Source organism: Podarcis erhardii (genome assembly GCF_964252035.2).
Source record: "Podarcis erhardii genome assembly, chromosome: 8".
In the NCBI taxonomy this organism is placed as follows: Eukaryota; Metazoa; Chordata; class Lepidosauria; order Squamata; family Lacertidae; genus Podarcis; species Podarcis erhardii.
Genome location: NC_138499.1, coordinates 83132945 through 83158623, shown reverse-complemented (window position 1 = coordinate 83158623; position 25679 = coordinate 83132945).

Sequence of the window (25679 nt, the reverse complement as noted above, 5' to 3'; positions counted from 1 at the left end):
AGGTTCTGTTGTCAGCATCTCCAGCTAGGGATGAGAAAGACTCCTGTCTGAAACCTTGGAGAACCACTGCTGTTGGGTGTAGTCTAGGGAGAGGGAATGTAATTCTGACACTGTTGGGCTCCATCAACCCTGGCCGGTGCAGCCAGTGGTCAAGGATGATGAAGTCTTAGTCCAGCAACATCTTAAGGGCTACATGTTCCCCAAATGTGCTGCAGACATTATTGAGGTAGATGGGCAAAAGGCCTGACTCAAAACAAACTTCCAATGTTCCCAAATTGAGGCAGACCACTGCAAGCGTCCAGTGTCCGCCTCCTTACCTCCTGCGCTGATGGTGCCCCCTACAGCACAGGTGGTGGTTTCTAACAGCTTCGGCTGTGGTTGGGTTTGCCGCAGTTGGTGTGGTGTTTGAAGACCAAGGCCAAGCCCTCTGCTCCTCCAAAATCTTTGCTTCCAGGTGCTATAAGAAAGCTGCAGAGATAGCGCAGGATAGTGCACTCCCCAGAAATGATCTCTTTCAGCTTCTGCCTTCTGGAAGAAGGTACAGGGTTATGAAGACTAGGACTAACTGCCTGAGAAACAGTTTCTATCCAAATGCAATTTTGGTTTTAAACGCAGTGTAAGGAGTCTCTATGGGAGTATATTGTATTTTAAAAATGGGGTATCAGAGTTTTTAGGGGGCTAACCAGGTCAGGGTAGTTGGTTTTTAATGTCTAATGTAGATTTATTTTATTTTATTTTTTCAATTTCGTTGTTCTGTATGGGACAATGACAATAAACATTGTCGTAAAATCAACCCCTGATCAAAAGCACCATCAGTATCCTGTAAATTAGCAGTATTTCTAGTCAGCCTGACATTAAACATTTACCTCAGAAAAATCACCGCTTTTTATAAGCAAGCAGAACAACTATTTACTCAGGATTACATCCTTTTGTAGCAACTTGAAGTCAATACCACTCCTGGCGATGATGCTTTCATGTTTTTGTGATATGTGCTTAATTTTAGGGGGGGGCAGGGGGAGCTGGAATTCAAAGCATCACTTTATACTTCTCCGGAGCATTCTCTGAATTCAAGAACACCACTTGATAATTCTGTAGCGCTTATTAATTTCTCTCATGTCTGACTAACTCCTTAACTATTCTTCTTCTGAGTCTCTTAAGCCATATAACTAAACATTTAGAAATTGTTTTTAACAAATAATAGATTCCTCCGGTAGCTAAAGCATCATGTTTCTAAAACATGCTGACATTTCCTGAAATTAAATCAAATGGAATTTTTGTTTAATTTTCAAATTACTCAGATTAATGGTCAGGTATATATATATCACAAGTAGTTGCCTATCCGTTATGGAACACAGCGACAGCATACTTTACAGAGCTTTAAAAAAATAGGTGTAAAACACTTTCTTTAGCCATGCGCAATGTATAATTAATGTGTAGTAAATTATACAGCTGGGCTTAAGGCTTGTTTAAATGCATTGAATTTGAAATCTAGTGCAGAAATAAACTAACTTTTGGATCAGTGTAATGTAATATGTTGATCCATTTTACAGGGTGGTGGCGGTAGTGATTATTTAATTAATCACCTTTTGACGATTATTCACACCGATCCAAATCAAGGTCTCCATTAAAACCAAAGAATGGCTTCATTACAAATGACCCATAAAAGTGTCAACTGCTGGCAGCAGAGACAACTAATTTCCTTCCCCTTTAAAACCATTAGGTCGAAGGATGGGGGGTGTGGGGAGTGATGAAGTGCATAATAGTGTGATTACAGAGAAAAATGTAAACAGTAAATTTGACAGCCATGTTGGAGAGCCTAGCAGATAAAAGGAATAAATTGTACGTTTCATGCCTTCAGAAGCTCTTAATTTTCAAATGAAAGAGGAAAAGATAAATTATATTTAAAAAAAAATTAAATAAATAAAAAACACTCAGAATTTGGCCATTTGAGTTTGGGGAAGCTGCTGGAATTATTTATCATTTGTTTTGTTTATTGTTTGTATTGATTAGTTGCTTCATAACATGTCTCTAGGCGGCATGCAGCTGAAATGGAATAAAAACAGAATTTAAAATGTTATCGCGATGCAAGCAAGAAATTGACGGCAAAATCCAAAGCCGGCATTCCAGTAGGAAACAACAACCGGCGCAAAATTGTTGAGTACATGAAGTGCGCAAAATCATCACCAGGTGAAATGTGAGCAGACACCAAGCATCATCAGAGACTCCAGCTGCAATCCTAAAGCTGGTGAGGGGAATCCCTTTCTATTGACAACAGTGGGAAGAAAATTAACAGGGTAGGAGCTGGCATAAATCTCTCCCCATTGAGGGAAGGGTATCAGGGGGCTGAAAAGGCTGTGGCTCCTTCAGAACTGTGTGTTTTCCTGGTACATCTCCATTGCTATCACTTCCTGGGAGGGAAGTCCAGCCTTTCTGACAGTGTGTTTGCACCATGCCAAACAAGCTAAGATGAAGCCCTATCAAAAGCGGTCGATTGGGACTGAGATGCTCACTAGACCTGTGTGTGTGTGTGTGTGTGTGTGAGAGAGAGAGAGAGAGAGAGAGAGAGAGAGAGAGAGAGAGAGCGAGAAGAGAGAGAGATGAAGAAGCAGCCACATGCCCCTTCCCTCCAGTGCACATGCAACAAAATGTATCATACAGGGACATCAAGGCACATGATGCACGCAACCATGTTGTTGTTTAGTCGTTTAGTCGTGTCCGACTCTTCATGACCCCATGGACCAGAGCACGCCAGGCACTCCTGTCTTCCACTGCCTCCCGCAGTTTGGTCAAACTCATGCTGGTAGCTTCGAGAACACTGTCCAACCATCTCTTCCTCTGTCGTCCCCTTCTCCTTGTGCCCTCCATCTTTCCCAACATCAGGGTCTTTTCCAGGGAGTCTTCTCTTCTCATGAGGTGGCCAAAGTATTGGAGTCTCAGCTTCAGGATCTGTTCTTCCAGTGAGCACTCAGGGCTGATTTCCTTGCACCCAACCATATGCCTCATCAACAGCCTGGCTGGGAGCTGTTGACCTTGCTTCTCCTTGACATCGCAGCATCTCCAAAAGAAAAATAAAGTTGCACCAGGTTTGAGCCACCTTCAGACCTCAGGTGTCTTGAGCCAACCCTGGGTCTGGATAAATCTAAGCCACATTGATTTTCATGAAATAATTAAATGTGCCCTCACCTCCATCCCTTTGAAATCAATGAGATTTCCCAGTGCTTAATTTTGGCTGAATTATGTCCAGTGATCTTTTCAAGAGAAGGAAAAAAAAGAGGGGGACAGAATCAAACTGGTATACCAGCTTTTTCTTTCCCCTGTGAAAACCAATATACAGTGGTACCTCGGGTTACATACGCTTCAGGTTACATATGCTTCAGGTTACAGACTCCACTAACCCAGAAATAGTACCTTGGGTTAAGAACTTTGCTTCAGGATTTAAATAAACATCCACATTATTAGTATTAGAAAATGGTTAGAAAATAGTGAAATATTATGGTGTATTTACTTATATTTTTATGTTTTTAGGCTTGATGTTATGTTATTAATAACTTTTTCTGTTAGGAGATAGAAAAGTGGGTGAAAAGAGAAACAAACCAAAAGCGGAAGTTGGGGGAAGCCCTGGAGGGGAGGGAGGGAGGAATATATAGTAAATGTTACGAATTTTGAGATGTATGTAATGAATGAAAAAGAAAAATGAATAAAATTAATTTTTAAAAGGAACTTTGCTTCAGGATGAGAACAGAAATTGCGCCACCACGGTGTGACAGCAGCAGGAAGCCCCATTAGCTAAAGTGGTTAAGAACAGTTTCAGGTTAAGAACGGACCTCCAGAACGAATTAAGTTCATAACCCGAGGTACCTTTTTGTTTTTCAAAAGGATACTGAAGTCCTTTCCCACGCACACTTGTTTGTTGAGTCTACTTGTCATTCTTTCTTTGATATTCATTTGTTTTAAAACCTTGTGCCCACAGTTGGATTAGTTATTGTAAAAAGGAATAACCCCCAAAGTTCAAGTGCTTCTTCTGAAAACAAATAGCTATTGACTTTCATTAGGAGATCTGTGATGTTATCTAACCCCGCAAAGGCATTCGAGGTATGCAGTTTACATTGTATCTCCTGATTGTATAATCATTATTGATTTTCCTTGTGTGTAGTACCTATGTCAAACAACCTAATATATTTAAATGGTGATTATTTTAGCCATCTATCTATTATTAGATAAGATCAAAGGCAGTTAAGCTGGCCGTAGATTGTGATAAGATAGACGCTGGGTCTCCAGCCCACCAAGTACTGCTTCTGTGCAAGCTCCAACTCATTGCCTTGGGGCCTGTGGCAAGGGAACTCTTTGCAAACCCCACTGACATGAAGGGAGCTTTAGAAGCAGTAAGGTTAGGTGGCTTGTGCTATTCCACAACTCCAGATACCATTATACCTGAAGATGGAAACTTGAAGCAGGCAAACGCGAATTCCAAGTGGCAGCAGGTGTACTACTCTGTTGACTAGCAAAGACAAACCCAAACCAGATTTCCGACATTTATACCAGGCTGGGGCAATCCACAGTCTTGATGTTCTCTGCTGATGTTCTCTGCCCGACAAAGGCTTTGAGTGGCATGATGCATGATGCACGCTTTCCAGACATAGCTCCACACTTTAAAACTCTGTGTAAGAGGGTTTTTGCTTTGTCCGGCACTTTCCCTGGGAAACCCACATTTTAGTGCTAAATCGGAGCAACCAGGAACTCACAGAAAACCCAATTGCCATTCGCTTCGATGCAGCAATAAAACACGGGTTTTCCAGGAGAAAGCAACGGGATAAACAAAGCAAAAGACACAGAGCTTTAAAGTCCAGGCCAGTGCTTTCAAACGCACCACAGAAGGAAGCCTGGATGAGCCCTAAGCGAGACCCCAACCTCAGATTTTGCTTCAATTCTCTGAGTTATTGACCAAGGGCTCATACATACAAAAACAATATGCACGGCTTTCTTCCATAGGGCAGGGGTGAGCATCTAGGCTAGTCCTACTCACGGTAGTCCCATTGAAATAAATGGACCTAAAGTTGGCATGTTCATTCATATCCATGGGTCTACTCTTGTGGGCATGTTGAGGATAGTAGGAGAGGATATATTGATAAAATTTTATCCTTCCTCACTCACGCTAGTGAGCTTGTAGCAGAGCACATTCCCTTGTACATTGCTGGAAGCTAGTTAATAGATTCATTAGAACCATTTGAGTTAAGCAATCCAGTCTGGCTTGTCCAAATTGGATTGTTCCTGGTAAATCCCCTTTAGTTTCCTCTTAAAAACAATGATGAGTCTTCTTTTGAAAGTAATGATAAGGTTTACTTACATCCAGTTCACAGTATGGTCCTGAAGGAAGGCTTTAGCTTGTAGTTACAGTTACAGAGAAAAGTGGGGGTTCATCCTCTGTGAGGGATGAGCCCATGTGCTGCTAGCTAAGAGCCAGCAGACAGCAAAAGGCAAGGTGGAATAAGGCGAAAAAGAAAAGTGGCTGCGTAAGCAGCACTTTTATAGGATCTGTCAGGGTCATGCCCAGGGTCTACCTGGTCACAGGGGGAGGATACTCCTGACCAGGTGTGACAGGAAGTCCTCCTGGCTGCAGCAACATTCCCCTGTGTGTCCACTCTGGACAAACAGGAAATGTTGTCTTTGACTGCTTCAGTGATATTGCATCCCACAACTCTGAGCAGGACCAGCATTGAGACCTTTGATGGTTTAAAACAAGAAACTAGAGGACTATCAACTGGAGCCAAGTGTAACCTTATTCAGGAAGGGGGGAAAAAGCTTTGTGTTGTTATTGAGAGTCACAATGAAAGCTAGAAGAAGAAGAAGAAGAAGAAGAAGAAGAAGAAGAAGAAGAAGAAGAAGAAGAAGTGGAGGAGGAGGAGGAGGAGGAGGAGGAGGAGGAGGAGGAGGAGGAGGAGGAGTTTGGATTTGATATCCCGCTTTATCACTACCCAAAGGAGTCTCAAAGTGGCTAACATTCTCCTTTCCCTTCCTCCCCCACAACAAACACTCTGTGAGGTGAGTGGGGCTGAGAGACTTCAAAGAAGTGTGACTGGCCCAAGGTCACCCAGCAGCTGCATGTGGAGGAGCAGAGACGTGAACCTGGTTCCCCAGATTACGAGTCCACTGCTCTTAACCACTACACCACACTGGCTCCTAGACCTTGACCTTGGTGGTGGGGATGTTTAGCTTCTGAGAGAGAGAAAGACTGGCCCTACCGCAAGCCCTTTCTACGTGAGATAGTTGCTTATGGGAAGTCCTTGCTGGGTTTCTATTGTAAATCACCAATCTACACTTGGCCTGCCCCTGCTGTTGGGAACCACACAAATTTGAGCCAATTCAGCCCATGTAAGCTGGAAACACAGGGTGCAAGGAAACATTCTGAAATTGCATCAGCTGAAGGATGTGGGCTTTTATAATAGCAGAGATGGAGAAACTGTGGCAGCTCCGAAAGTTGTTGAACTCTGACTCCCACCAGTCCAAGCCAGCATGACCAACGATGAGGGAATAATGGAAGCTGTAGTCCTGCGTCAACTGGAGGGCCACCGGTTCCTCACCCTGATCTGTAGTCTGAAGTTCAGCAGAAGACCCTGCTATTGACCAGGCATTGGCAGAAGGAGAAGCTGTGCATATTTATTCCAAAACAAAATAAAAAAATTCCTTCCAGTAGCACCTTAAAGACCAACTGAGTTAGTTCTAGGTATTAGCTTTCGTGTGCATGCACACTTCTTCAGATACACTTCAGATACACTTCTTCAGATATTTTGTTTTGACCATGGCAGACCAACACGGCTACCTATCTATATTTATTCCAGGCGTGGCCAATCCAGAGGCTTTATACCATCTGCCTTTCAATGGTGCTGCCATGGTACATCACTAACACCTTTCTGCAACACCCCATCAATATATAGCTTACATGGCTAGGCCTAAGCTGCAGATCCTGAGGTTTGTGGTTCACACCCCGGAATCCCTGATGTGCCCTTATAATATTTGCACCCATGGCTGCTCCTATTGTATGCAAACGTGCAGTTCATAGCTTTAATCATTAAACTTTCTGAGGCATGTTGTGATTTCTGTTCTAAAGAATAAAATATGACAGATGGATGGGGGGGAGGAACCCATTTGAGAAAAAAGGCATTGGAGTTATGTAAATGTAACACAATTAGATGAATTGCTTCTCAAAGACCCTGGGAAATCACTCTATATACTGCACTTCTTGTTCCCTTACAAGTTCTTCTGAAGAAAACTCAAAATGGATTTAGAAAGCACTGTGATTTCCCAGAGGATATAATCACTGTTAATCCCGCGAGTACCATTTCAACAAAATAACTCACCCCCAAGCAGCCAGTGGTTTCTTGGGCTAATCTCAGGAGCGGGGTAGTTATCGCATTTTATTAGTGATCAAACAGTATTCTACTTATACTACAGTCAGAAAGTAACTAATCTGATGCATTAATTTAATATAAAAGACAAGGATACTTTATATGTCTATATATTTTGGGGGAAACTTTCTTATTTGAACTAGCGTAATTTGATTAGAATGCATGTTAGTCAAAATAGACGGCCTCATTTGTACTAAGTGCATAATGTAATGGGTAATGGTGCCCACAAAATGATGAGAATCAGTAGTGAATAGTGTGAATAGTGTCTATACTGTGAATAGTGGCAGAAGGGCAGTCTCAAATCACCCACAAGTCCAGTGCATCTCCCTAGACTCTTATAGGGTTGAACCACAGCTGAAATCAACATCCAGAAAAATTCAGCAAATTTTCAATTTTTTGCATTATATGCCAAAATCTGACCACCCCGCAACACACAAATTGCCATGTGAGTTCCAGAAATGAAATTGACATCAACATTTGACATTTGCCAACTTAATAAAATTCTTAGAACATTTGCTGATAAATAATAACTGTGTTCTTTGGGGCACTAACACCAAACTCAGCTTTTTCTCCTCGTCCCCACTCCCCGCTGCAGTTTGCTTAATATCCAGCCTGGGGGGAAAGTTCTGGAAAACACTATTTTGTGATTTTCATCCAATAGCTGGCCATCCTCTCCCCAAGCCCCATCACCTCCTCAGTCCCCTCTCCTGTTCTCCTGAGTTGTTTACCTCCTTTCAGCTGAGCAACCCTGGTGGAAAAGATCCAAGGGACAGAAGCCAATCAGATGATTAGTGGGAAATCACAGAAAGGACCAGGTCATTTGAAGGACTGCATCCTCCTATATGAACCTGCCCAAATTTGGATTCAAGTCACAGCGTTAAGAGGGCAGGAGGAAGCGGTGTGGGACTGCCCAAGATTTAGATCTGAAAGAGAGCCCCTTCTCTATTATGGACCTATCTGCACTATGCTTATAGTGTCAAAACTTTTAAAACTTCCCACAAAGAATCCTGAGAAGTGTCGTTTGTTCAGGGTGCTGAGAGAGTTATTAGGAGACCCCTATTTCCCTTACAGGGACGCGGGTGGAGCTGTGGGTTAAACCACAGAGCCTAGGGCTTGCCGATCAGAAGGTCGGCGGTTCAAATCCCCGCCACGGGGTGAGCTCCCGTTGCTCGGTCCCAGCTCCTGCCAACCTAGCAGTTTGAAAGCACGAAGTGCAAGTAGATAAATAGGTACCGCTCTGGCGGGAAGGTAAACGGCGTTTCCGTGTGCTGCTCTAGTTCGCCAGAAGCGGCTTAGTCATGCTGTATGCCGGCTCCCTCGGCCAATAAAGCGGGATGAGTGCCGCAACCCCAGAGTCATCCACGACTGGACCTAATGGTCAGGGGTCCCTTTACCTTTATCTTTATTTCCCTTACAGAGCTAGGATTCTCATGGTGGTTTTACAGCTAATTCCTGTTCACAGGGCAGTATATAAATTATATTATTATTATTATTATTATTATTATTATTATTATTATTATTAACAACAACAACTCTAGGAACAAACTACAGTTCCCAGGATTCTTTGGGAGAAGCAGTGACTTTAAAGTAGTATAATACTGCTTAAAATGGATAGTGCAGAGGGGTCTGTCTCACCAACAACTGAGGTGCATTTGACACAAGAAATGCCCTCAGTGCCTTTGCCTATTCTTAGTAACATTCTACTGAGGGAGGCCCATTTAAGTCCCTCCTGGTTTAAATAGGACTTCAGCCTGCTAAGGTGATTCTTCTTCCTCCCCTTGTTTCTTTATTTAGAACAGGGTGCTGCTGATGATGATAATGATTTTAGTGTTTAGTTTTTAACCTGCTGTTGCTTTATTTACTGCTTATTATTTGTTTGTTGTTTTGGTTTTATTTAATAATTACTGCTTTTGTATATTATTATTGAGAGCTACCTTGGGTGCCCAGTACAGAAAGGCAGGGTATAAATTTAAATAAATAAGTAATCTGTCGGATATGTCAAACATTGATTGCTCTTGCATGTCAGCTGTCAGATACTGCCAAAGGTTGACTGTCATATGTCAGTCCCTGTCAGATCCTGACTGCTCCGGCGCATCATTTTAGAGATGTTGTCAAATACTAAGCATGGCTGCAAAATCAGATGCCAAATGCTAATGCTAATCCTGCTGAGTAGCAAATATTTGCACATATTCAGAGAATCTGCCCCCTCAAAATTTGCAGAGAATAATGTCTTGGGCTACAGATTCATGTTCACTTGGTAATGCATTCAGCGACAACAGCTGCCCTAATTTAGAATGAACTTCACTGGACAATTTGTGTATGCTAAACTTTTTTTTTTCAGGAAGCATTTTGCTTTTTTTTTTTCCAGATAGCAGAAGTGTTTGTGGTTATATTCAGTACTGCTACAAAACAGGAGGAAAAATATGGAGGAAAATCAGATTGCGGTACATAAATAAACTGGGTTATCTGAGAATTCTTTGTGGGTTTGAAATGTGCTTTAAATACATGCATTAAAATATTTTAAGTTTTGTGCAAATTGGATGGTTCAGAAGATCCTTTCATCAAAGTTTATAATTAATGTTGGGACATTTTTAAAAAAGCAGGCTTTTTAAAAAGCAGGGCTCCTTTTTTCACATTCCCCGACAGTGGCATAGCGTGGGTTGTCAGCACCCGGGGCAAGGCAAGTAATTTGCGCCCCCTAACCCGCACGCCTGGCACCCCCCCCCCTCCACAGTGGGCAGCGACCCGGCGGCTCGGATAGGATTCGCACAGCCAGCACAGCAGTGAGAGAGAGTGAGTGAGCCAGGTAGGGGCAGAGAGCTGCGAGTGCGAGCGCCCCCACCCCCCGATGTTGCGCCCGGTGCAGCCGGCCCCCCCGCACCCCCCACGCTACGCCACTGTTCCCCGATTCCACCCCCACCCCTGTGATGCCTTCTAAAGACAAGGGTGATGGGCCATCACAAAAGATAAGGAAGCTGTATGACCTGTGCCGCTCCTGTAACATTATGTCAAAAACCTGTAACATTATTGTCAAATAAATTGGGGCAATGCAATGGGGCAACTATGATAAAAAGTGGAACATGTTTCCTCCATATGAAAGATGTGCAAACCATTGGGCTTGTCCCCAAGGTTCCTGTGATATACATTTTGATGCTCATTTCCCTACATGCATTTTTGTACAGGCAGCAACCACTTTCCATGTGTCCAATTGACTGCGCACACACTCATCGCTGTGGACCCAGAAATGCCCAGGAAAGGGGGCATAAGAGGAGCAGGTTAGGAACAGGCTTATGCACTCTGCCAATGCACACAGAGGCCAGAAACACAAGCCCTGTGCAAATGGGGAGTTGCCTATACTCATTTGGGGATTGCAGAATCGGGGGGGGGGTGCATGTGTTGAAGGACAGCTGCCTTTTAGTTTGCAGGTTGTTTTGGGTTGTGCAAATTAAGCAGTTTCACATTGAAAAAGCAAGCTGGACTGAAATTTTCTCCTAACCTTAATAAAGGGTTACCGACTCATTTCTGCGCAGATGCATAAACCATCAATCTATGAAGAATATGTTGTTGTTGTTGTTGTTTAGTCATTTAGTCATTTAGTCGTGTCCGACTCTTCGTGATCCCATGGACCATATGGCACGCCAGGCACTCCTGTCTTCCACTGCCTCCCGCAGTTTGGTCAAACTCATGCTGGTAGCTTCAAGAACACTGTCCAACCATCTCGTCCTCCATTGTCCCCTTCTCCTTGTGCCCTCAATCTTTCCCAACATTAGGGTCTTTTCCAGGGAGTCTTCTCTTCTCATGAGGTGGCCAAAGTATTGGAGCCTCAGCTTGAGGATCTGTCCTTCCAGTGAGCACTCAGGGCTGATTTCCTTAAGAATGGATAGGTTTGATCTTCTTGCAGTCCATGGGACTCTCAAGAGTCTCCTCCAGCACCATAATTCAAAAGCATCAGTTTTTCAGCAATCAGCCTTCTTTATGGTCCAGCTCACACTTCCATACATCACTACTGGGAAAACCATAGCTTTAACTATATGGACCTTTGTTGGCAAGGTGATGTCTCTGCTAAACTTGTCCAAAAGAGCAAAATAAAACAGCCTAAATTCCTTAAATCAGCAAAATGCTTTATAATCTAGGTTGGTCTAGATTTAGATATATGCAGAGCTCCCCATTTACATGTGTTCAGGAAGTGTGTGACCATGTATACGTGACCCAGAAACACCATAAAGACTGAAACATCACTAAAAGGGTGGTGCAGGGCAGAACGGAGATGTTTGCAAGCTTTCCCAATGGGTTTCAGTTATATGCAATTTCACCAATGTACGCGGTGACTCAGAACATATTCCATGCATAAATGGGAGGGGGGCTGCCTGTATTGCCTTAAGAGGCCATCCATTGAGTTGGATCCAGGCTTAGTGATGCTTTGAGGGACCTTATTGAAATCAATGGGACTTTAGCTAGTTGTGACATAAAAGCCCAATTGATTTTTTTTAAAAAAATCAAAAAATCTATACCACCCTTCAACTGACGATCACAGGGTAGTTTACTATATAAAAATACAAACATATATAATTATTATTATTATTATTATTATTATTATTATTATTATTTATTTATACCCCGTCCATCTGGCTGGGCTTCCCCTGCCACTCTGGGCGGCTTCCAACAAAATATTAAAATACCATCATGCATCAAACATTAAAAGCTTCCCTAAACAGGGCTGCCTTCAGAGGTCGTCTAAAAGCCTGGTAGTTCTTGTTCTCTTTGACATCTGGTGGGAGGGCGTTCCACAGGGAGGGCGCCACTACCGAAAAGGCCCTCTGCCTGGTTCCCTGTAACTTGACTTCTCGCAGTGAGAAAACTGCCAGAAGGCCCTCGACACTGGACCTCAGTGTCTGGGTAAAACAATGGGGATGGAGACGCTCCTTCAGATATACTGGACCGAGGCCATTTAGGGATTTAAAGGTCAGCACCAACACTTTGAATTGTGCTCGGAAACATAATACAATGACATTAACTTAAGAGGTCATAAAGTGTTTAATTAGCCAAAGGCCTGGGAGAAAAGGAATGCTTTGCTTGGTGCCTAAAGATATGCAATGAAGGCACCAGGCGAGTCTCCCTGGGGAGAGCATTCAGGATTCCGCAAGTGGGGGGCCACCACAGAAAAGGCCCGTTCTTGTGGGTCTACTCTGCTCTAAGCATAGCTAAGTCTCAATCCAATCCATGCTTGACATCATTATTCATCTTGAGCCAAGGCCTTGTGTTTGCTATGCCACTGAACGCTTTCTGCCATTCACCCTGACATCCTGCCAGTCCGCAGCACCATTCCATTGATTTGTCTTCTTTATTCTTTATTGTATCTTTGTACTGAATTCTGTACTATCCCCAATTATATTTCTCTGGAACTTTGCCTTTTGAACTGTCTCAAGCTAGCTTCCCCTCACCTTCACAGGGCAGGTAGCCAGTTTCCTGCATTGTATTTCCACAGAACACAAAGCGGGAAGGGGGAGCAGAATGGGAATCATGACATCACGTTGGCCTTGTGTCAATATTTCTCAGAAGTGCTTCACAGATGCTTGAAGCACAAACTAGAATCTAGTTAAGTCAGGATTCTCTGGGGGAATCCATACACTTTAAATGTACCTTAAAGGTATGATGTAGATTATGTAAAATGGTACCAATGAGAGCTCTCCTCATAGGACTAACATTAGCTTAGGGAGATTGTCAAGGTGGGATGGGGAAGGAAGAGGTGAATGTTCTTCCTTTGTACCATAGTTCTTATTAGAATTTGAAGGTGGGAGTGATACTTTCCATTATTTTTAAATATATATAATAAAGATACAACTTCAAGCGAAGTTGTATCTTTAGCATCGTGTCTAGTTTGGCCCTGTGGGGGCCTCCCGTACAGCACATAGGATATCTGTTGCATAGAAATCTGGGGAGTCCTGATGACTGCAGTTAAATGGATCTTTAGACCTGGTCTTTTTTTATCTATAATTTTTTATTTGTGTTTCTATTTTATTTAAGATTAAATTCCACTTGACTTTTAAGCATCCCATATCTCTCTCTCTCTCTCTCTCTCTCTCTCTCTCTCTCTCTCTCTCTCTCTCTCAGCTTATTTTTAGAGCCATGTTCCTTCCCTTCATCTTCCTGTCTGGCTGCTACTCTTCAGTCTGGAGAATTTTCATGCAAGTCGTCCTCTGCCTCCCTTAAAAGCTTGTTTGACATGAAGACTGGGGGTAATCTGTGCAGTGTTTGTTGACTTAAAGACATTCCAGCACTCCAGGAATTTAGAGGCATTTGTTTCCTGGTCCAAGTGACTTATCTAATTAGCTGTCTTAACTTACTGAGATTTTCCCCCTTTTGAAATCATGCACTTATTGCTGGAACGGAGACCACCAAGCGACCATGGAACTGCCTTGGTGGAGGAGAAAAATGGGCATCCTGGTCTAGCACTGAGCTTCAAATAGTGGAACAGCCCCCTCTAGGAATCTCACAATTATTTGTTGTTGTTGTTTAGTCATTTAATCGTGTCTGACTCTTCGTGACCCCATGGACCAGAGCATGCCAGGTACTCCTGTCTTCCACTGCCTCCCGCAGTTTGGTCAAACTGATACTGGTAGCTTCGAGAACACTGTCCAACCATCTCGTCCTCTGTCGTCCCCTTCTCCTTGTGCCCTCCATCTTTCCCAGCATCAGGGTCTTTTCCAGGGAATCTTCTCTTCTCAGGAGGTGGCCAAAGTCTTGGAGTCTCAGCTTCAGGATCTGTCCTTCCAGTGAGCACTCAGGGCTGATTTCCTTAAGAATGGAGAGGTTTGATCTTCTTGCACTCCATGGGACTCTCAAGAGTCTCCTCCAGCGCCATTATTCAAAAGCATCAATTCTTCTGCAATCAGCCTTCTTTATGGTCCAGCTCTCACTTCCATACATCACTACTGGGAAAACCATAGCTTTTACTATATGGACCTTTGTTGGTAATGATTACATGTAGACAATGGTCACCCCTGGAGCCCAGCATCTGATGAACTCAGAGACACATATACCGTTGCTTGCATACACTGATGTTTGTTTCAGCTGCGGCAGCTAACATTCATAGAACCACCCTGCATACATTTGTTCAGTCTTTTTCTTCAGTGGTGGAGGGAGATCTCCTTGTGGCAATGAGTTCCATATGTAAATTGGAGTGAAGAAGTACTTTCTTTTGTCTGTTCTGAACCAAGTGGTGTTGCAGAGCAGAGGCGTGAAGCACTACTACTTTTTTCACATCAAAGGCAATAATGTTCTCCCTCTGGGGTCACCCTTTGCCAATCATCCTCATGCCAAATAAGTAACCCTTTATCGGAGAGAAACCCACCATATAAACTAAGCAGAGGAAGAGGTAGGTTGTATTAGCATGGATGGCTAAGAATTAAACTGTCATGTTTTATTTTGGTCGGGGGGAGAGTGAAGTCCCTTTACCATGACTAACAAAAACTTGGTTGGAGTATTGTTTAGTGAGTTTCATTGGGGATTTTTTTATTTTGTTGTTACTGATGTTAATTTTTTGTATATTAATTTTTTGATCTTATAATAATTTCGGTTTGAAATGGTAGTTGTGTACTTTTTGATGTGTTTGATTTATTGTTGTTTACTGCCTTTGTTATGTTTGTTATTATGTGATATTTTCATGTTGTAAGCCGACTCGAGCACGGTTTTAACTATGGAAAAGTGGAATGCAAATTAGATGGTGATGGTGATGTCACAAAAGAGTGAGCAAAGTTTTGAATTCACCAGATCTCAACAGGCTGGATATGTGAAGCAAAGTGGGATGGAAAAGTGAGACAAAAACTGGCTTGGTATTAAAGCCATAATGTCCATATTTCTTTATCTTTTTAAAAAATAATGTGTGTTGCCTAGACATGGTAAGTATGGAGATTGTCATGAAGAATTCCTCCATTTCAGGACTTACCACTACACCACTAACCAGGGTTGTGTTTGAGAGCAGACCCACAGAAACTAATGGCCCAAGGTTGTTGTGTCTATTACCGGTAACTTAAATGGCTCTACTCTGAGTAGGAATAGCAATAAACCACCCATACCACTGACGATTGCCCATCAGTTTCACTGGGTGATTCCCAAATCCTATTATGGGAGAAGGAGGAGGGGAACCTCTACTATATCAGTTGCATTATATCTCTAACTCAAAGTGAACATATAGCTTGAGGGAATGCATGAACCCTCCATAAACTATCCTCTTTACTATACTGCAGTGATCTAAAACTGATGTGTTGAGACCCACAATTAGCACCAACATTTGTTGTGTATAGACTGTGTGTGTGTGTGTGTGTGTGTGTGTGTGTGTGTTGCCTTTTATGAGAGAGGGAGATGACACCCTTATGAGGCAAGGCAAGGTGACCACCTCAGGTGGCAGGATCCACAGGGACAGCGGATCTGGCCTCCAAGGTATGTATTGCCAACCGCTACTACAGGCATGGGCAAACTTGGCCCTCCAGCTGTTTTGGGACTACAACTCCCATCATCCCTAGCTAACAGGACCAGTGGTCAGGGATGATGGGAACTGTAGTCCCAAAACAGCTGGAGGGCCAAGTTTGCCCATGCCTACGCTACTACCACAATGACAGAGATGGCTGTGGCATGATCCTTGGAGGCTGTATCTGCCACCTCCTTGGCAGCACACACTCCTCCCCAATGCCATCTTTACAGAGGCCTCTTTGCAAATAGATCTCCCTAACCCTTCTTTATTCTGCCCCTCACCCCACCACCACCCTTGTCCCTGATGTAAATCTTCACTCAACCCTTCTTTCCATGGGGGGAGAGGAGACGCCATGTTGTCGTTCGCCTCAGGTGTCAAAATGTCTTGGGCCTCCACACAGCAGGAAAGAGAGAGAATGAGAAAAACAATTTGCTCTCCTCCACACTGTAGGCAGTTATTCTGAGTAGGCCCCAAGTCTGAAAAAGTTGGAGGCTTGTGGTGAGTTTTGGAACCACAATGGAGAGATAAAAGATTTGGATTATTATAAAAGATGCAGGAGGAAATGATTAACAATAGGACCCACAAAAGGGAGGAGGGAAGTCCAGGCGATTCTTCGGAATCTTGTTTCCATGTTGTATGTTGGATTTGTTGTTTAGTCGTGTCTGACTCTTCGTGACCCCATGGACCAGAGCACGCCAGGCACTTCTGTTTTTCACTGCCTCCCACAGTTTGGTCAATGAGCACTCAGGGCTGGTTTCCTTAAGAATGGAGAGGTTTGATCTATGTTGGATATGTGACTATAAAATTGTAATATGAAAAACCAAATAAATAATTTTATTTTATTTTTTAATGTGCCAAATGACTAGTCTATGAGCATTCCTGGAATCATCTTACAGAAGTGGAAAGGGAGAAGAAGACCAAAGCTAGAGTACTGAATCCCATGACCCTTCAGCAAGCAGGCTGGGACTGATGGCAGTTGGTGTCCCAAAACATCCAGAGAGACACAGATTCCTCCCCACCCTCATCACCCTGACATAGGAGCCAACTCCTAGGGGCCATGGAGGCTTCAGCCCCCACAGTAAAATATTTGAGGAGGCTGGGGCCCCACAAAGTTGATGGGCATTGCCATTCAAATGGTGTGTGCACACTGCATCATGTAATTGATTGTGTGGGGTGGGGTTTATGTGCACCCCCACAATATTTTATTCAAGTTGGCACCCCTGAGTACTGAACAGAGACCCAGCCTGCAACAGCAGCATCTGTCACTGCCATAGGATATGTGTTTCTGCCCCATCCCTGCATCAAAGTAATATTGGGTCATTTAATCAGATGCAGAGACAGCGCAGAATTACCTGCCCTTGGCGGAACCACAGTCAGACTTGTGCAGAAACCCCAAGGAGTGACGATATTCTTATACCTACCCTACCCAAGGCAGCATACACACCATACTCTTAACACACATGACTTCTCCCAAGAATCATCACGGAGCTACAATTCCTAGCACCTTTAAGAAACTATAGCTCCCGGGATTTTGGTGAGAAGCCATGCACTCTAAAGGTTTTAAAGTAAAGCTTTGGAAAACGAAGTGAGCATTTTAAAAATCCATGAAGGGCTGGAGTACACCTGAGGTTGGGCCCAAGACATCTTATTCTGTGAAGTGCTCTGAGATCTTATGATGAAGGGTAGTATATAAATTTAATAAATAAATAAATAAATAAATAAATAAATAAATAAATAATAATAATAATTTTGACACCTGGGGCAAACCACAAAATGGTGTCCCGTCCCACCCACGTCAGGGAAGAAGGGGAAACATTGGGAACAAAGATCTACATCAGGAACAAGGTGGGAGGAGATCAGACGAGCCTCCTATTCGCCTGAGAGGCTGCTGTGGAGCCGACATTAGGGGGCGCTGCTGAGCAAGAGGAACATCCAGCTTCAAAGGAGCATACAGCAAGAAAATGAAGGATAAAGTGCGAGACTGGTTACATTACGCTCAGATTAAAGAAGTTTTTAAAAATGACAAAAAGTTAGGGTTCCAGGTGGAGAAATCGAAGTTAGAAACAGAATTGTTAGAACCAAAGACTAAGGTACTATCTAGAATGTATAACTTGCTGTTAAAATGGAATACACAAGACGAAATGGTTAAATCGGCTATGATAAAGTGGGCGCAGGACATTGGGCATAACATTATGTTTGAGGATTGGGAAAGGTTGTGGACCACTGGGCTGAACTTCACCGCATGTAATGCTCTGAAGGAAAATGTAATGAAAATGATATATAGATGGTACATGACCCCAGTTAAACTTGCCAAAATATACCATTCGTCTAATAATAAATGTTGGAAATGTAAAGAAAATGAAAGAACATTCTTTCACCTCTGGTGGACATGCCCTAAGGTGAAGGCCTTCTGGGAAATGATATATAATGAGCTGAAAAAGGTATTTAAGTATACCTTCACTAAGAAACCAGAGGCCTTCCTTCTGGGTATTGTCGGCCAGAAGGTGTTAAAGAAGGACCGAACATTCTTTATGTATGCAACAACGGCAGCAAGGATACTCATCGCAAAAAACTGGAAAACTCAAGATCTACCCACACTGGAAGAGTGGCAGATGCAGCTGATGGACTATATGCAACTGGCCGAGATGACTGGCAGAATCCGAGACCTGGGAGAAGAGAAGATTGAGGAAGACTGGAAGAAATTTAAGATGTAGCTACAAAAACATTGTAATTTGGTTGAATGTTAAGAAGGATGCTAGATTATAAAAAATTGGCCACCACTAAATTAGATTTAAATTTGATGATAAGTGAGACTAAAGAAAATATAAATTTTTGGGGAAGAATTGCTAGATTATATTTGAATGAGTGGACACGAGATTGTAAACAAGTTGATAATTTGTTTGGAAAAATCTTTTAACGATGTAAATGGGAGCGGGAGATGCGAGGGAGTCCAAAGAAGTGATGAAACTATGTTTGTGACAGAAGTAAGATTGTTTATTATTTGTGCATTTATATTCAAAAACTTTAATAAATATTTTTTAAAAAAAAAAACAAAGGAGCATACAGCAGTGGCGGCAGCAGCAAGCGAAGCATTCCTTGGAGGTCAGATCTGCTGCCCCTGTGGAACAGGCCTCCTGAGGTGGTTAACTCACCTTGCCTCATGGAGGAGGAATCAGCAATTTGGGAAACACCGGTCTAACGGTGCTTTTGGTGAAGTCACCTTGAACGAACTTTATGTTCCATCCAGAGGCTCTTTTGATGGGGTGCAATGACCCTTTTAGGGACGCGGGTGGCGCTGTGGGTTAAACCACAAAGCCTAGGACTTGCAGATCAGAAGGTCAGCGGATCGGATCCCCACGATGGGGTGAGCTCCCGTTGCTCGGTCCCAGCTCCTGCCAACCTAGCTGTTCGAAAGCACGTCAAAGTGCAAGTAGATAAATAGGTACCACTCCAGCGGGAAGGTAAATGGCGTTTCCGTGCGCTGCTCTGGTTCGCCAGAAGCGGCTTAGTCATGCTGGCCACATGATCTGGAAGCTGTACGCCAGCTCCCTCGGCCAATAAAGCGAGATGAGCGCCGCAACCCCAGAGTCCCTCACAACTGGACTTAATGGTCAGGGGTACCTTTACCTTTAACTTTAATGACCCTTTTGAGGCATCTCCCCCTCGGTGCTTTTGGTGCCAATAATAATAATAATAATAATAATAATAATAATAATCCCCTGCATATCGCCAAATCGGCAGCCGTCGCTCCCTGGCTTGGCGAAGCGAGCGCACAGGCGCGCTCTGCGCCCCCGCGTGCGCGCCTGCTGCGGAAAAGGCACAAAGCAGGTGATCAGCTGCTCTCTAGTGTTAAGAGCGGTAATAAAACCGATCGGCAGGGGTGGAGGCACCCCTGTCGATTCCGGGTCTCTCATCCCGACCGCAGAACCCGGCGCTTCCGCAGCTCCACTTTCAACGTCCTGGTTCCCGTCGATTCTCTCCGCCAGCAAATGCTCAGAAACTCTACCGCCCGAGGAAGGCAAAAGTCCCCGCTCTTCCTCTTTGCCCCGACTCAACCGAGTACCCAGTTCAGAAACCGGGCTTTCTATTCTTTTCTGAGAGGGGCGTCCAAGTGGTTTTTACGCGCAGCAGAAAAGAGGAGGTGCGGCCCAGAAAGAGAGAGAAAATGAACGATTGCAAGCTCGAATGCAGCACAACAAAAGTGGGAAGACTTGAACTTCCTCCCGTGAACGAGAGAAGGCGCCCTCCATATTCCTTGCCTACGGAACGCCGCTAGTTACTGCGGAAAGTTTCCGAGATACAGTGGTACCTCAGGTTAAGTACTTAATTCGTTCCGGAGGTCCGTTCTTAACGTGAAACTGTTCTTAACCTGAAGCACCACTTTAGCTAATGGGGCCTCCTGCTGCCGCCGCGCCGCCGGAGCCCGATTTCGGTTCTTATCCTGAAGCAAAGTTCTTAACCTGAAGCACTATTTCTGGGTTAGCAGAGTCTGTAACCTGAAGCGTATGTAACCCGAGGTACCACTGTATTGTCTTTCTAGTGCCTTTCTTTCCAAAGTGACAAAAAGACAAAATAAAAAGCAAAGGATGGAGTCAAGGTGCGGTCTCTGAGACATTTTTTTTTTTAAGTAGGAGCTGTTTTGCAAAGTTATCAAGGTAGATTAAATCCCTACCCGGTGCCACACATGCACACCGCCCCAGTTGTTACTGTTGTTGCTGCTGCTGTTATAACAACAACAGCAGCAGCAACAACTTTTCCTTTTCAAACACTCCTGGGGAAAGAATGTCTCCTCTGCTTGGGATCTGCGCGCTGACCTTGCGAGTATGGAATCGCTGCTCTGAGACAGTTTCCTTCCTCCTGCTGCAAAAAGAACCGTGAGCGCGATCCCGCTCCATTTAAGCGCTTCAAAGGCCACGACCGGAAGGTCAGGGCAGTGCTTAGTTCTGCGATCCTATGGACACTTGCTAAGGAAAGGCATCCACCTCTCTTTGTGAGGTATAGAAGTTCTTTCGCCTTCCAGATTCCTTCCATTACTTCCAACACCGCTTTCCGTTGCTTTATAGGTGATTCCAGCCTTGGATTGAGAGGCTGTGATTTCTATTGTTTATATTAAGCCGCAAATGGGACTGGTTTTCTCGAGATGATCCAGAATGATGTCCCATCCACTTTCTAAACGGGAGGAAGGGAAGGGAAGGCACGACCCAGCCGATTCTGAGTACGTTTCGTGTCCTCGTTGATTCCTGTGCAAGAGCTAAACACGTGTCTGAATGTTCCTCATTTAAATCAATGGGGATTCCGCGTTTCCTCTAGGTTATTAGTTTATATTTCGGCTGTTCAGTTCACTCCTCCGGCGATCTTAGCCTACCCGGCTTGAACTATACTTTTGGGGATGAGTATTTAGGATTGGGGAGCTGAGAGAGAGTGAGATTTCTGACACAGGGTCGAATTAGCTTATCAAGATTGAGAAGGGGCGGGAAAGTCGTGGAAGGTGACAACAATATCTCACTTTTAACTAATGTAGAAGAAAAAGAATGAGGAGGAACCACTTACAGTCCTGATCCGATCTTTGCTCGCCCTGAAATTCCTTGAGAGTCACCCGATGAAACGGGTCGATCATCGGTACTATGGCGTAGAGGAACAGGCAAAAGGAGGAAGCTCTGTGGAATTTGCTCCCACGAGATCTACTGTGACCATTGAGGCTAGGGTGTCCACGCATGAACCAAAACTTGTGGCCATGATCACTGAATCGAGCCCCCACGTTCAGAGACGGCGCACCCCCTCCGCTGAGGAGAAAGGCGCTGTTTCCGAGCTGCTTGGGAGTGCCGGGTTCTGGCCGCAATGCTGTGCGCATTTGCTCCGGGTGCCTGGCTGAAATTCTAGGCGCGTTTAACTCTGCAATCCTATATACGCCCACTCAGAAGTAAATCCCATTGAGTTCCATAGGGCTTATAGGGATGATAATGGTTTTTAATTTGGGAGTGAATAAACCCATCAAACCCATTAGGGCTTTTTTTCCCGTCCAAGGAACGTTCATAGGATCGGACTGCACCTGGCTGAGTTCTTAATGTTCTTAACCTTCCAGATAAATGGATATAGGATTGCAGCCTTACTGGGGGTAAGGTCCATTGAGTTCCTGGAATATCCTGGCAGTTTGTCCAGTAATGTTCAGTCATATTACCCCCCCCCCCAAGCCTTGGAATAAATAAGCCTGCTTTTATGATGGTAGATGAAAAGGCAGGCTCTCGCTCGCGCAGAGGCTTGGAAAGGGCAGCGTGCCCAGCACAATGCAACTTAGTCTCCCAGTGCTTTAGCCTAACGCAGCCAAATGCATCCAGTCACTGAGTACCCTGGGAGTGTGAGGAAAGGGGATGTTGGATCGGGGAGAGAGCGAGGGGATCCAGAAGTATGTCCCTGGACAGCAGCAACCGGAGGGTATTTTCCCCGTTTGTTTTGCTCGGCTGCGACGCTGGGGCAGGCGCAGTCTATCTGAGCTTGTGGTTTTAACAAAGTTCAGGATCCGAAGTTAGCTGGTGGGATGTAGAATTGAAGGTCTGCTCTAAAAGTTTAGACAGGAGGGCCAATGCGGGCACTGGGAAGCTTTGTGACTGGTTCCCAGCCTGGCTGGGTCTCGGAGGCCTGGAAAGTCAGAATCGGGCCAACCCGTACCCTCCCAGGCTCCCCCTGGGCTTCGTCCTCGGAGCGCCTCTTTTTATCCGAACAACACTGTCCCTCGTCTCCCATGAGTCAAGTTACCGCCAGAGCTAAAGCCCTCCCCAAAATTCCTTCCTCCGAATTCTTTCACCGGTTTCCTTTTGCAACCGGAGGCTCCGTTGACTTGTCGCTTTCCAGACCGATCAAACCTTTGAAAGCAAAACCCTCAACGTCCCAATTCAGCCGATGCCCGAGGGTGTCAGTGCTCACACACAGCCACCCGCAAATTTCTGGGAAAATAGACGACCCCGACGGCACAAAACCCAAGGTAAGCTCCGCTACATTAATAGGCAATTGTTGCCGCCTACTTAAACTGATTGTCTCGTTCACACGTGCATCTCAACAACCTGGGGCTGTCTACATCACTGGAGTTCTCTTGACGACTGGCATGCTGCATGCGTGAACTAATTGCACTGGAAAAAGTTGTGCCTAAAAATTATCTCTCGCCATAGCTATGGAGGCCTGTTCACACGTGCAAAACGTCAACTGATGGGCACTGGGGTGCATGGAAAAGCTACCACAGAATTCACACGAGGGACTAGTGTTACCTGTTGAAGTTGACACACCTGGCTGTCAGTCACCAAGCCTACCTTTTTCAAGCCTCTGCATACGTGCTTGTGTGTGCAAGCCTTAAATTACTGGAAACACCTGAGCTTCCATTAAAATAAAGTGTGCACGAAGTGAGCATTACTAGCATCCCTGCAATCCATCCAAAATCCACTTATTTCCCCATCAACAGACCCACAACTCGAAGCTAGACATGACTGCATCCTTTTGGAAGCTACTTCAAATGATTTCACGATATAAGTGCCTACCTTGCAAGGCTGCTGGAACGATTACCGAAAACGCGTGTTGAAAACGTGTTGAAAACGCGTTGAGTGCTTAGTGAATGCAATTCGCGTTGCATCCAAGGACTCCACACAGACCCCGCAAAGAAGCATTTGCCCTCCTCCCCTTATATGTCAGATCACATTCTCAGGAGCACCTGTTCCATTATTGTAAGGCATTTAAAAAAAATTCGATTAAATGCTATGAACATATACTTGCAATACTTCCAAGATCAGGCCTTTAAACCTTTACCCGAATGAATCTTGCCCTCTGCCCCGACTGACACCTCTTTTCACCCAGCCGCTACACTGATTATATTATAGGCCAAACCTAAATCTTTTGTAAGTGCAATTGCCTTTCAGGGAAAAGGCTTCCAGGTAAGTGTGTTATGCAGTGCACCATCGTTTGTAATGTCAGGTCCTCTAAATTCGATGGGGCATTTACCTGCGCGTAAATGCGGATTCCATACGTGCAGACTGACCTCTGCACGTGCTTCCCCGGAGTTAATCTGCACTGTGCTCCGTGAACTTTACTGACAGGTAAGTGTGCCTAAGATTTGCTCAAAAGTAACACTCGCTTTTCGTCAATAAGTGCGTTTAAGGCAGGACTGCACGATGAAGACGCTTTGAAATGTACTTTGTTGCTGGAGCAGCTAACGCGGTGCAGTCCGGATGCTGATTCACTCTCATTAATTCTCATTAACTCTCAACCTGTCTGATCATTGGGATGACTGGGAGTTAGAGTCCAATAGCAACCGAAGGGCGCCACGTTGGCAACCGCTGCCCTGATACCAGCGCCGCACCCTGGTGCCAGGGTCCAGGAGAGAACCCCCCTCATACTTCGCACAAAGTGGGTTGAGGATCGGATGTGACAGAGGGTTCATTGGCTGGGTGGAACCACCAGTTCAAAGAGCAGGCAGACCGATCTCCCAACCGCAAGTACTTTCGGAGTCTGGACTTTAAGCCGCAGCCGCTCAGAAGCAAGTCGCATCGATTTCCCTGAAACTGTCTTCCCGTTAAGCACGTCTGAGCTTGCATCGTTAAATCCCATTGATCCCAGTGGCAGAGAGTTTAAATAAGTCCCCTTCCCGAAATCAAGAGGATTTGAAAAGCCTTTATCCTGGGCAGGATTCTGTCCATGCACCTTCGGTGGCTATAAAGTTTCAGTCACAGGGAATGGGCTGGGGGTGGGAGAGCCGAAAATGACACCCCTTCACACACACACACACACACACACACACACACACACACACACACACTTCCACGCTAGACCTTTATCGAGAAATAATGGATTGCTCTTTCTTCGCCGCTAGTTAACCGCACCTTGAGAGAAAAGTTGTTATTCAGCGAAATCAGATGCGATTTGCACTTAGGGCCAAGGAGGCTCCGTTAATAAATAAGCATTCAGACAACAACAAGAATCCGCCTAGAAACGGCGAAGCGTCGACGCAGGCGTTTTCATATTGCTCATTTATTATCAGTAATAAGCGCGCGTAAGACAGCCCTGCTGCGTAACAATGCGGGGTGCGCGATTTTGAAAAGAAATGAGAAAAGGCGCGCGGGGGGGTAGTAGTTGGGCAGTGGGAAATGGAAACCTCGGAGAGTCCCGGGGGGGGGGGAGTCAGCCATTCAGGAGCAGGCGATCCCCCCCAAAGCGTGGAGAGCTGGAGACAGGGATCCAGGAGTTCTCCTTTCATGGCATAAGCAGACCAAACTCCAGGAGAAAAGGCGAGCGAGCCTTCAGAAACGTACAAAACGTCCCATTTCTAGCTAAACGCTCCGGATAGTTCCTTGGCGGTGTCAAATTAGGAGGGATCTCTTTGTGACACAGACTGTATTATGTTTCGCTCTTGGAAATGCATGACAGCAATGTGGTGTTGCTTTTTTTGAAGCCATACAAAAATTATGCAAATCGACCCAAAAGCAAGGGCTCCCCTTTTGAAATGGTAATGCGCTATTCATTAATCACTTATTGGAAAACGAGCCGCTCTTTCCCCCGCCCTTCAGCCGTCCCTCTTTTTATTATTGTTTTGTATGGAAAGCAACATTGTATATTCGGAGGAAAAGCAAAAGGTGGAAACACTATATTTAAAAAATAGATAATAGATATAATATTTTGCGCTTTGCCATTTTTCTCGCAATTGTAATTTTATTTTCTTTCTTAACACAGCCACTCCGGAGGAAATACTGTACATACCGAGGATTCGCCTTCGCGGATCCTGAACGGCGTGCGCAAGACTCTTATCGCAGGCGCATTATTCTGAAAGT